This window comes from Lampetra planeri, chromosome 33 (assembly GCF_965212315.1).
Source record: "Lampetra planeri chromosome 33, kcLamPlan1.2.h2, whole genome shotgun sequence".
Taxonomy (NCBI): domain Eukaryota; kingdom Metazoa; phylum Chordata; class Hyperoartia; order Petromyzontiformes; family Petromyzontidae; genus Lampetra; species Lampetra planeri.
In genome coordinates this window covers 3,254,808-3,267,774 of record NC_136139.1, presented here as the reverse complement: position 1 = coordinate 3,267,774, position 12,967 = coordinate 3,254,808, and positions in this window count along the sequence as shown.

The following is a 12,967-nucleotide window of genomic DNA, read 5'->3' as shown; positions in this document are numbered from 1 at the left end:
GTAAAAGAAGTTCAGCATACATACATTGAACAGTGTGGTTAAGTATGGCTAAACAACCCCAACGAAAGACAATGCATGAAGAGACATTTATTCAGCAATGAATTGCAAGAGGATTGGACATTGTTAAATGATTGAATAGATATTAGAGTTTCGATTTAAAGCTTTCGTGACTGCAGGGATGCATCTTCTTGGTTCTTTCGGTAAAGTCACGTAGAAGGGAAAAAAAACCATAATAAAATAATTTGTATTATGTTTTATTTTTATTATTTTATTATTTCCCTTCTACGTGACTTTACCGAAAGAACCAAGAAGATAGATATTAGAGATATCACCGAATAATATACTAAGCAGAAATATAGTACTGTATTTATATTGCATTTTGAATATGTTCAATTCGATTTTTTTAAAGCTACTCAACGGATGTTGTTTTGTTGATAATTCACACCCAACAATAGTGCAACAGCAAATCTTATCTAATCAATGCGTCTCCGTGCTCAAATAATCAGTGTTGGGGAAATACCATCTTGGTTGACATTGCCAACCATTCCTCAAAGAGGTACTCATTTACGCACCATTGCGGGGATAATGGGTCTCCAGACCAAGCGAGCCCCAAACTGCATTTGAACTGGCGGCCTTCCAAGAGCGAGTGGGGAGCTATGTTAGAGCGCCACCTTGCTGGATCACGTGGAAAGTGACGCAGCCAACGTGCTCCGTCTTGCCAACAATGCAACAATGGCTGGGTTCTTCTCTTGCGATGATGGCGCGTTGGGGAACAGGATAGCGTCTAGACTGCGTGTCATGTAGGGGGAGAAGTGAACACATTTTTTTTGTTATGTCTCCTTTTTATTTGTTAAGTGCAAAAAAAACCTAATGAAAATTTATACCTATTTCCGTTTGATCCCATATATTTCGAGAATAACTCATCCCTCCTTATAACGTTTTATTACCAATGAAAATGAAAATCCAGAAGCGGTTGTCGAATGTAGGAACAGCAGGATTTTAAACACGGAACACGCTGCTCACATGTGCACTTATTTCCCCCCACACCCCACGATCAAAAGCTAAGGTAACGTATTGTTTAAATTCTTTCCCACGTCTTCTTGGTTCTTTCGGTAAAGTCACGTAGAAGGGAAAAAAAACATAATAAAATAATTCTCACGACGTTTCGGCCACAACGCAAGCAGCCGTCCTCAGGTGAAGAACAGGTCTGTCGGAAAGACAGCGTCATTCAGGTCTGTCATTCAGACGCTGTCTTTCTGACAGCCCTGTTCTTCACCTGAGGACGGCTGCTTGCGTTGTGGCCGAAACGTCGTGAGAATTATTTTATGTTATATTTTTTATTATTTTATTATTTACATTCTACGTGACTTTACCGAAAGAACCAAGAAGATGAATCCCTGCAGTCACGAAAGCTTTAAATCGAAATTCTTTCCCACGTTTTAAAAGTTACAATTGGTAAAATTCAAAGTGTTTCTATGCTTAAATGAGCGTTCAGCTGTGCTCCACTCCATTGGCCCTTGAGCCGATAGTCAAAATCCCCCATTGCCTTTGGTGGGGGCCAGTATTTGCCTATAACGACCATCAATATACAGGGTTGATCCCACGTATTATCACCCCACCATTAAAATAATACCGAGAAATTACTGAGAAAACAACCTTCTACGTCAAAGACATTGTGCGTCTTCCACCATTCCTTATTGTTAAATCCTTTACCGTTCTCAATATTCAGTCACCGGTTAAGAAGAAAGCAAGAGGGTTAATAAGAAATCAGTGGGGCGTTCATCAATGGATCACCCTGCACTGCATTGGTCTCCCAGACCCACCGATTGAATTTGTATGCCTCGGTTCAAATGCGTGCAAAGTCAGAGAGTCTTTGTACTTTCTTGCTCAGACAAGCATTATCTCTCGACTGGTGGCCATTAGCTCTGCAAATTGAACCCAATATTTCCACATTCACAATGACTGTAAAATGACAGTATGGTAAATTTAATATCATGTGTATTGTTTTCGTGGTTGTGCTGTGCAGCTCTGCGATTTGTGTTTATGTTGTACCACTTGCTGTTCAGCACGATGCCTGACGTTTCACTCCAACTCGGAGGTAAATGCCAGACGTCATGTAGACCAGCACGGGTAAACACTGTTTAAAGTTTTAATGACTGAAGTTGAACTGCTGGATGTTATATCGAGGCCAGATTATAAAATTGAGTTGCTTGCATTAAAAATGTTTAATCTATCCAATTTGGCTACATTTTATAATGTATTCCTTAGTATGTCAAAGTGACACCCTAATACAATGTCGTGAACTGGATTTAAAACTCATTATCTTATTATAAAATTTGACATCTCATCCCTTATCACGCCATCAACACTCTGCCTTGCCTTAATTATGGATCCAGTTGACTTTGCTGCCAAGCGTGAATTTCCAGCCTGACAATATTCCACTTGGATACTTTTGACAAAAAAAAAACTCGCATGCCTATAGAAATACAGTAAACGGTCAAAATCAGAATCAAAATATGTATTTATCCCGGAGAAATCCGATGAGCTATGAAGCTATCTTTCACAGATGCCCAGTATCAAACGGTAAAGATGCAGCCCTGCAAATGCTTGCTCTGACCACTGCTGGCAGAATGGCCTCGTCTAGAGGGAGATATCCTACAGGGCCCTATTGGAGGACAATTTGGTCTCATCTTCCACGGTGGCCACGCGGCTCGGAAGAAATGGGAGTACCCACACTTCACCCCACCACACGCGACCTGCCGACTGATTGACTAACCGTGGTGGTGTACACATCTGTACTGTCTAACTGGTGATCTCTGTATTAGAAGTACAGTAAGTATATATATATATAATAGCGTAGAATTTGTACGATTTCATAAATGGGCCAGTGGATTTATTCTTGTTAATATTGTTGCTTTGTTTCATTATTATGAATTCACACGTGGTCTTATATTGTCATGCCAATCAATATATGAATACACAAACATCAAGTTATTACAAAGAATGTATAACGAGCTATATTTTTGGAAAATAAAGATATATTTATATGGGCCGTAACACGTTGCATCAAGTTACTTATAGCATCGGCAAAAACCAAACCCTTGTGTACATAGTAAATATTAAACAAATTGCCACGTGAAATAAACTCGAAAGCAAAAACTAACGATGTATCGTAGCTATTTATTGTTGTAATCCCAAGATATTTTTTGTGCTGTATTATTAAAATATATGAAGTACAAAAACGAATACAGGTTTCTCTTTTATGCTCGCGTTTGCTGCTGCAAATGCACGTTTTGTTGGTGTGAGAATATTGCGAACCGTTAGTGTTGATATGTAACTTATTAAAGATGACATTACATTAAGATTGCATTGATTCTCAGAGACCTGTATATTCATATTCAAATTTTTCTTTTTTTACATTTGTTTTAAATACAGGCCAGACAGAATTTGAATATTCATCTATACTGGTGGAATCCGATGAGATATAAAGCTCTTTTGCACAGATGTCCAGGAGACTTTGTCGGGGAAAGGGGGGGGGGGGGTGGTTACGTTCCGTGTTGGACAAAACCGCATTCGACAAAATCATAGACCTCACGGGGAAAATAGGGTTGCGTTCCTGGGTCTTTCTTGAATAATTGCACGCGTTGAGCCCTTGTTATTGTACATAAGGAGCACGAGTCGCTCTCCATCTCTTGTGAGGGCGTGCACTCTTTATTTTTCAGACTTCACCTCAACACAAACCCCCCCTCCCTCCCCACCGTCTTCATTGATCTTCCTGCACCGCGGCACTCACGCCCAAAGCTCGCCCCTCTAACGCTGTCACTCGAACCTTCAGGTCTCGCCATCTGGGCGTCCTGTACGACTCACGTCCTCAACGATTGGACTGTGTGAAGATACGCGTAGTGCCGTTGTGCGCGTTGAGTGTGGTTACATTAACACGCAAAAAAGCGCACGTGCACACACACACACAGAGGGTAAAAAAATATCCCGTAAAAACAAAGTTTTTCACTATAAATCCTTAATATGCGTGGCGGCTAGAGTCATCTCGTCCTCTGGCTTGAGATGGCTACCACCTATGGGTCAGATGATTGCCTGCCACCATTAAGCAATTGGTAATTAAATATATATATATTTTTCCTAAAAAGTGCAAAGTTATGGAAAAAAAATTTCACGAAAATAAATTGTCACGCACAACGAGTCTGTGTGCAAAATGTCAGCTCGATTGGATCACGGAAAGTGGGTTAAAAACCGACCGAAAGACTTGCACGGTCGTAAGCGCGCAAGCAAGCAAGTAAGCAAGCAAGCAAGTGAACTTAATATAAAGGATTTAAAAATAAATCGTTCTCGCAGTCGATGCATTCACACCTTCCAATGGGTGCAGTAATTCTCCCGGCACAACTTCTAAAAGCAGAGATAAGAATCCTCGCCGCGTCAAACCGCGCTGTTTCGGAAAACGAATTCGGTACAACGTGCAGAGGCGAAACTCAAAGATAATGGGGCAATACACTGAAGAGTACACAAAGCATTGGAAGGCGGACGCAGGCGGTGAATTACGCTGACAAAGAGAGACACGTGGGTCAGAGACCTTTTCCGTGACCGCGCCTCCGATTAGCGCGGTTGGCTAAGTGCGGCGCGAAAGAAGTTCATTGTACATGCGTACCTGTCTGGAAAAGTCACGTGGGCTTGGGATAGGAGGCAATTGCTCGAAGGGATGAAGGCCGACGGATGAGACTGGCGACGGAGTTGCAGACAGCGGAGGGATTTGCGCACGAGAAGAACAACCGCCCGAGCAGATGCAGCGAGAGGATTGCCCGATGGGCTGCGGCCAGATGGATGGTGGGCATCGCAGGGCCGTGGGAGCGGTGACCCCACGGGGAAGCTTTCATACAGCAGCAGATAGAACATGGCTGACGATGTCCTTTTAAAAAAAAATGTTCTCATGCAATAGAATAACTCTTTTCCCCCCACAACCTGCTCCCAAGACATCCATGTGCGCCAAACTTGCCACATGTCAAGGCATTCCGCTCCCATGATGAGATTTCAAAATCATTTGTGGCTTTCTACTTCCTATAGACATCAACACTTCATCGTCAGCATTGGAACCTCATTTGCCAGTAAAAAATATGATAATTCTTTTTTAACCCTTTAATCTGGATACAAAACTGACACCTTTTTTACAAGGAGTCATGTTTGCAGAGACCACAATACCTGCAGTCATAATGCAAACAAAAAACATAACTCTGATAATGTATGCACTGTCCTTGAAGTTTATGTATCAGAGTTATGTTTTTGTTTGCATTATGACTGCAGGTATTGTGGTCTCTGCAAACATGACGCCTTGTAAAAAAGGTGTCAGTTTTGTTGCCAGATAAAAGGGTAAAAAAACCAATTATCATATTTTTTACTGGCAAATGAGGTTCCAATGGTGTAAATGCTTACCCCGAGCTCTCATACTCTGATGGTGCATTGTCTTTGAGTTGTGCGCCTTTTGGCGTCATCTGGTCCAACACCATGTGAGACTAGGTTCTAAGGAAAGCTGTCTCGGGTGTGGACCAATCAACTTCAAGGACAGTGCATACATTATCAGAGTTGTGTTTTTTGTTTGCATTATGACTGCAGGTATTGTGGTCTATGCAAACATGACGCCTTGTAAAAAAGGTGTCAGTTTTGCTGTCAGATAGAAGGGTAAAAAAACAATTATCACTTCATCGTCAGCCACGCTCTATTCACTGTTGGATGAAGGGGGCATCCCAACACGATCGTCCCTCGCGCTCCTGCCTTGCACACAATCCCCTCTCACCGCTGCGCATGAGTGTATCTCATCGCTGAATCTGCTCTCGGGGCTGTCTGCACTCCCTTCGGCATGGAAAGTTGGCTGAGCGATGCTAGCTCGGGATTGCATTAATCCCGAGCGAGCATCAGAATCAGAATCGTTGTTTAGTTCAAATGCTGGTCAGCAGTTGACTCGATCCGTTATGCCTCCGCGGTCAATATCATGAGCACCAATTTTGGTAAAATCGACAAGTGGACATGCTTTTATTAGAAGTGTCCTTTGTGTTTAGTTTGTTATCCTTCCCCGCACCTCCGATTAGCGCGGCTGGCTACGTACGGTACAAAAGAAGTTCAACATATATACAAAGGAGAGGCTGCCCAATCCCATAGAAACATAGACTTTCCACTGCTGGCTTGGAGCCACCGCCAGAGATAAGCACCACCCCAATACTTATTTGAGCAGGGAGACAGTGTTTCTTTTGATTTGAATTTGCCAATCTCTTGATCGTGGTTATCCTATCTAGAGAGACTTTCCCCAGCATGGGAATGTTGAATTTCCATCACTGGCTCTGGACCACCAACCAACACCCACTTGAGCAGAGAGGCACACTTTAAACGTGTTTGTGTTGTATTTTTGCAACGTTAAAACGAATAAGTACCAAAGAAAAGTAAAAAAATCGGTTATCCTGTATTTGTCTTCAAAACTTTATAAATATATAGACATATCCTTTGTGTATTCAGAAGAAAGGGAAAATTATGTCTGCACGTGTGGATCAGTGTGTATCCGCTAAATCCATTATCCCGAAATATTCACGTCCAGAAAATGGAAATTTCATCATCGTAACCCAAACCCTGCCACACTTCTGTATTCACGGTCAGTGAAAGTTTGTTCTCTTCTGTATGGAATAATGAAAACATTATTGCAGCAATAATAACATTGTTTTTAGTCGGGCTGTTTTAACATGCTTTGTGAATGTTTTTCTCGCTACAGATGTACAGCGTTAACGTTCAAATTCACGTATAATGGCAAATTATGAGAACATTTCCAAAGCATGCACAGTATCATGATGTCTTTAATTCAATGTTAAATAATCTCCCTTGGATAAACAACGGTTTCTGGTGGCCCTGAATTAGAGTGTGGAAATTCCACATTCTCATGGTGGAAACCACGCTATCCATCGGACACCCACTATTCAATGATAGCTGAACTCATAACTTTCTGCTTGTGAATGAATAACTTTAAACAAAGCTTCACCTCGCTGTAACAAATACAACCTCACAAACACACACTTCTGGCCGAGAGCCATATTTTCTTGATAATACGATGTATGCGTTAAAGTGGACACATACCCAGATATAGGTCAAAGGTCAATGTGGGGCATTGCAAGTATTTGCTGACGCCACTACCGATTGAAGGACCTACACAAGAATGAGCTATGGCGAGCCCCTATGCTTTGGCCTTCTCTTCCAGTCTGGCCAGACATCTCACCCTGGAGAGTTTTTACTTTTCCATTTGTGCATCAGGTTTCCGCATCTGCCATGGTGTGTGCGGATGCGGTTTAGGGTGGACCGCGAGCTTTGTGGAAGATCAAACCCAGGAATCTTCTGTGTGGGCTCTTTCACAGGGTGTTTGTTTTCGAGTTCTTTTGAACTCCATCCAGTCCTCCAAGCTTCGTCAGGGTTGATCTCGCGTTGTTGAGGGTTAAGCGCATGGGTCCCAAAATGAATTGCGTGACTTCAAGCGATGCCGAAGTAGCCGAAGGACGATATTGAGGTCCCGATGAACGTGAACGCGACCGTTTTCCTCGATTCTTCCACGATGACCAGACGCCTTAAAAGCGGTCAAAGTTATCCACCACACGTGACCTGTCGAATTGACTAACCGTGGTGTACCAATTTATTACTGATGGGTGGGCAGAAGCGTCAGTGTACATTTTAGAAACGTGGCCACTCCGTCAACTGCCGTGCCGGGAGATTGCAGTGACGACCTCTGGATTGCAAGTCCAATGGATTGAACCATCACACCGCGGCAAAATGCCAGACATTTGTCGCGTGCGTGTGTATATATATACTGTACAGTATATGCCAAATGTATCAATAGCATCCAGTTAATTGCAACACCACTTTGAAGTGCTAGTACAGAGTCCGTCAGAAGTGTGCGATCAGAAGGAATTCAGTCACTGTGCAACTGCAATAGACTCTCGATTATCTGCGTGCGGTTTTTATCCGATGTGCGGATTAACCACGCACCTGAGATTTTGACCCACATTGTTAAGATCACTGATTTTCCCTTGAGCCCAAATTCATAATCTAAAAACAGTTTTTCATTGTTATTCTTGGATAACAAGGCACGTGCTTAAACCCAACTCAAGTTTCTTAACTTAAACGTAATTTATATCTACGTTATTCATTTTTGGCATAGCAATCCGTGGATAATGGATATATTTGGGATCATTCGCGATTGTGAATTATCCACGGCCGTCCTTCCCGTCATTCGCGCGGATAACCGAGATTCCCCACTGCACTACAGCACTTTGCATGACAGTACGAGGCACCTTAAACATTCTTAGGGTTTATTGTTAATGCTTGGGGGCTCATTGAATAAAAAAAAAACCCCACACTAAAAGCACCTTCATGATGTATATGGTTGGTAGATACTATCCCGAGGCTACATGCACCACGTTCAGATTGTTTTAGGACTCCTTGTTAATTCCTAGAGCCAGAACGTTAAGGTCAGACGTGAAGATTAAGGCGGCACCTTTATTTTTCGTACGTCTCTTAAGAACCAATTGCAAGACCTCCATACCTGCAGGTAACCAACCCACGTGTGTGCAAACGGTCGGACTGCGGCTACCCAGCGTGACGTTGAGATGCCTACTCCAGGTCCAGTTATCCGCGGTAGCTATCCACGGTTGCACTTGGCATATATGCATCGAGTGCACGCAAATTAGCCTGCCGTTTGTATTTGTCTCAATAAGTTTAAAACAAAAAATGCACACACACACACGAGCAAGAAGAACACACCAAGTCTTGAAGTCAACCCTGTTTCCCTCCCAAGAATTCTCTCCATCCTAGCCACCTCTTCCCATCCCCACCCCCCCCCCCCTTTTTCCAAATCCCTAACCCTCGTTGCTTCTCTCGTCTATTTTCTTTTTATTCTAAATTCAAGAGAGCAGATGGGTTGGCGGTGTGTGTGTGTGTGCGCGCACAAAGTTTCCCAAAGGGCCCCTTTTATCGTTTCTCCCTCTCCACTAACCCCCCACCACCACCACCACCACTCCTCCAAGCACACACACTCCAACTCGGCCCTCCGCACAGTATACATGTGTGAAGTCCATGCATGGATGATCCCCAGAGATTTGCTTGGGGCCAAAATTGCTTTAAAATACAGTATTTATTTACTTACGTTATTTCACCCACCCCCCACCCCCAACCCACACACACACACACACACTTAATTCAGCACAGATTGTAATTTGCGCTTTCGAAACGCGGTGGTGGCCGCGCACACATCGAGCGCAAGCGTTCGGTGCCTTCGACGTGCAGCAGCGAACGAACGGGTGTTTGGGAGTGGGCGCGTTGGTGGCCCGGGTGGTTGGCGCGCCGCGCTACGAACCTGGCAAAACCTGAGCGTGGCCCTCTCTGTCCGCGGTTAATGTCACGGTCAAGCGATATCTGAAAAAAAATTCTGCCCCCGGTTGGGGGGGGGGGGGGTGCTCCCTTCTCCAACCTGCACTTCGTCCAGCAGTGGATTGACCAAGGGCTGTGCATTTTTGTTTGTAGGTGAAACTACTCAAACGAAGTATTAGTAACTGGCTGGGTGATTTAAAGTGTATTGTTTCGATGAACAGTGGTTACATTGGAAAACGCACCCGCACGCAACATCGTGGTGCCTGGTGGTGGCTACGCGAGTCTGTAATCCAGCGCTGTGTAGGCGAGGGTTCGGCGAGAATCATCGCTACAATTTCCACGAAGTTCCCATCCCGTGGGTGGACGTCGACGAGGAAGCTGTTCCCCTGGCTCGGCCAGGAGCAGGCGGTTACAGCAAAGTGTGTGGACTAATCCCCATCTGTTACACGCTCCACAACTGTGGGTGGGCGTCGATGATTAGCCCGTACGATAGCAAAGTGCGGACTGATATCAAATTTCTCTTCCGTAATGCGATACGGCGTTGCACACTCGCACACGTGGCGCTGCGGTTATCTCCACACGTGTGTGGACAATCATAAATCGGCTGAAGACGTCTCAATACGTAGAGGACTGCAGAGCTCGGGGCAACTGTTGGTGCCGGCTCACTGCCTGGCTGCCACCCTCCTCAAGCTTGTCTGTGGTTCGCCCAGCGTTGTGAGATAACAATTTGCATGAACGACACTTTTCAGAACTAAATGACATTGTATGTTATATTAAACGTCATACTCGAATTGCAAATGTTGTGGGTTTACTCTCCAACACACCGGTGTGCTGTACAAGTCACGAATTGGCATGTTCTGCTTACGTGACAAACCTTACTAATTGGCTGCGTGTCGGGTGGTGGCGGGTTTAACGAAACTGTTCTATTAACGCGATCTAACCCAACAAAAACCTCCATTGTGGACAATCACATTAACTCTAAGGCAGAGCCGGCCCAGCCACTAAGCGACCCTTGCAATTGCAAAGGGCCCCGTGGCCAGCAGAGGGCCCCCTAGAGTCACTGCTAGCTAGTGGGTGAAAAAAATCATACATCAAAGGGGCCTCCAACCAAATTTTGCTTAGGGCCCCCAAAGGTCTAGGGCCGGTTCTGCTCTAAGGCATTTGAGAGTCGGCACCACGGAAGAAAACGAACGACATGCAAGTTTCCTCTCTTGCTTCTAGAATGTGCATGGATTACACCCCCAGATTTACCTCCTGAGTTTTGGGTCACCCCCAACGAACCAGTTGAATAAAAACTGTCAAATCAGTTTTACGTAACTCGGGACCACACGTGCTAAAACACAGCTGTCTCAAAGACCTCACTTTTTTTTACGTAAAATTGTTCCACCGTAATATTTAATATTCACATTACCATGCACGTATGCTCGCAACTGCCCCTCCATTTATTGGAAAGCATTTTTACGTGGAACATTCTCATGGGATTTGTTTCAGAAGCTATTATCACTGCCATTTGGTGCCCGAGAAGGTGCAACTAAATGCCATTAGACAACTTTTTATGCCATACCCATTGTCAAGAGGCGTGTAGTTTAGCAGCCAATTGAGATTATCATCATCATCATCATCATCAAATTTCGGTTATCGGGCTATGAACCCCAAAGGTCACGTGACATATCAGCTGTCCCCTCTCTCCACTCTTCAATCACTATCCATTGCAGCCTCTGCCAGGCGTCGTACCGGCTGATCGTCACTCCCACGTCATCGCTTCTGTCAACCAAATTGACATCGGGGTCGTCCTCCCCGACGTTTTCCCATCCACCACCGCTCTCTTCACGGCGGTGTCGGATCGTCAGCATTTTACCTGTCACTGGTCCAAACCAACTTGCGCTTTCATTTTCTTCACTCTTGTCAACAGTTTGTTCGTGATCTCCCAATTCCCCCCCCACCCTCAGTGCTGGATGAAGCTAGTGCAGGGCCTGTAGCATATGTTATAAAGGGTCCCTAAATAAAAACAAAAAAGACGCGTAGATATTCAAACACATTTTTTAGTAACTTGCATAGTAAATTAATTGTTTTTATTCATTTGCTATACAGCCCAGACAATACGACAAATCGCTAACGTTAAACACCCAGTCGTTCATAAAAGTTGAAGGCGGTATAGTACTATAGTAATTGACAAAGTGCAGAATCACTGAACCGGAATTGATAGCTTGAACGAATTTAGCGCGGGGCCCTTGAAAGTACATTTGTTGCTAGGATCATCCGGCACTGAGCCCCACCCCCCCCGCCCTCTCTGCGATGTCACCTTCAGCGGATTCGTTTTGTGGAGGCGAGCTTCTGTGCGCTGATCTAGCAAATGGGATTCTGCTTTTTTGCATTCAGCTCGTTGTTCTTCCAAACGCGCCTCCGGGTAGCACGGATGGCTACGTACGGCGCGAAAGAAGTTCAACATAAGAGTACATACATTCAGGTGCAACAAAGCCATCCACCGCATGTCCAACCTCGACACTGCAGATCAAATCACTCCCCGCCCCACCCCCCGGTCTGAATGTTCTCTCCACCGTTGGCTGCGTACGGCGCGAAAGAAGTTCAACACACGCACAAGTTCTTATCGGCTTGCTCCGTCTAAGAAGAAGTATGAACTCTTATCCATCACAGCTTTAATGGCGCTGTTTTGTCGCTGGATACTTGGCCGTTTGGTCCTCTGCTCGGCATCAGCAGCAGCTGTGATTAAATACATAAATGTGCAGATTCGGTATGAAGTACCTAATGGGGGAACCTACAAGGTGTTAAGATGAGCCACCGGTGAAGTTTACCGATGCTGCAGGCGCACGCGATTTCATTTGACGGCCGTTTGTAGCCTTTTTTTCCCCACCATTGGACTCTTTTCGACCGATCAGCATATCATTCTGACCACAAATTGCCCCGAAACGACTTCAAATCTTGAGAGAGAGAGAGAGCGAGGGGAAAGGGAGAGAGGGCCCACGACTGATTTCTGGTCGGCACGCCGTCATGTAAAACGTGCCAAAAATCGGGCTGTGGAAACATTTAAAAAGCACAGAGCACGCATGTGGCTGGGAGCTCTGCGTTATAACCGCTACAAGTCGAATGCACGGGGGAGACAAAGGCGGCTGGGCGTGTGCGCATTGTTGGCTCCACTGGCACCGCTCCTTGTAAGTTATGCTGGCCTTAATACAGTAGCACAATAGGCGCTTGCTAACACGTGCTCGTCTCTGGAGGCTATCCACTGTATCCAAGCTGCGTGTGTACATGTTTGTGATGGGCACAGGTGGTGCTAATGCCATTTTTCCAAGTCAACCCTTGGCACCTGGGTCTGTGCCGTGACCTCCTGCCAGCAAGCGAGCCCTTCGGCACTTCGCATGGCCTCAAGGTGCACCTAACCTGGCACTTGCGCTGTGGTGACGTCACCGCCACTAAGTGGAAAACGGCGGCGGTGGGCAGCAGTGGCCCAGCGATTCGTGGATTGTGCTGAGAACCGAAGACTCGAGTTTCATTCCAAGCAACAGCTAACATCAGCGACGAGTGGCATCAGAACTTGTCCCGGGCC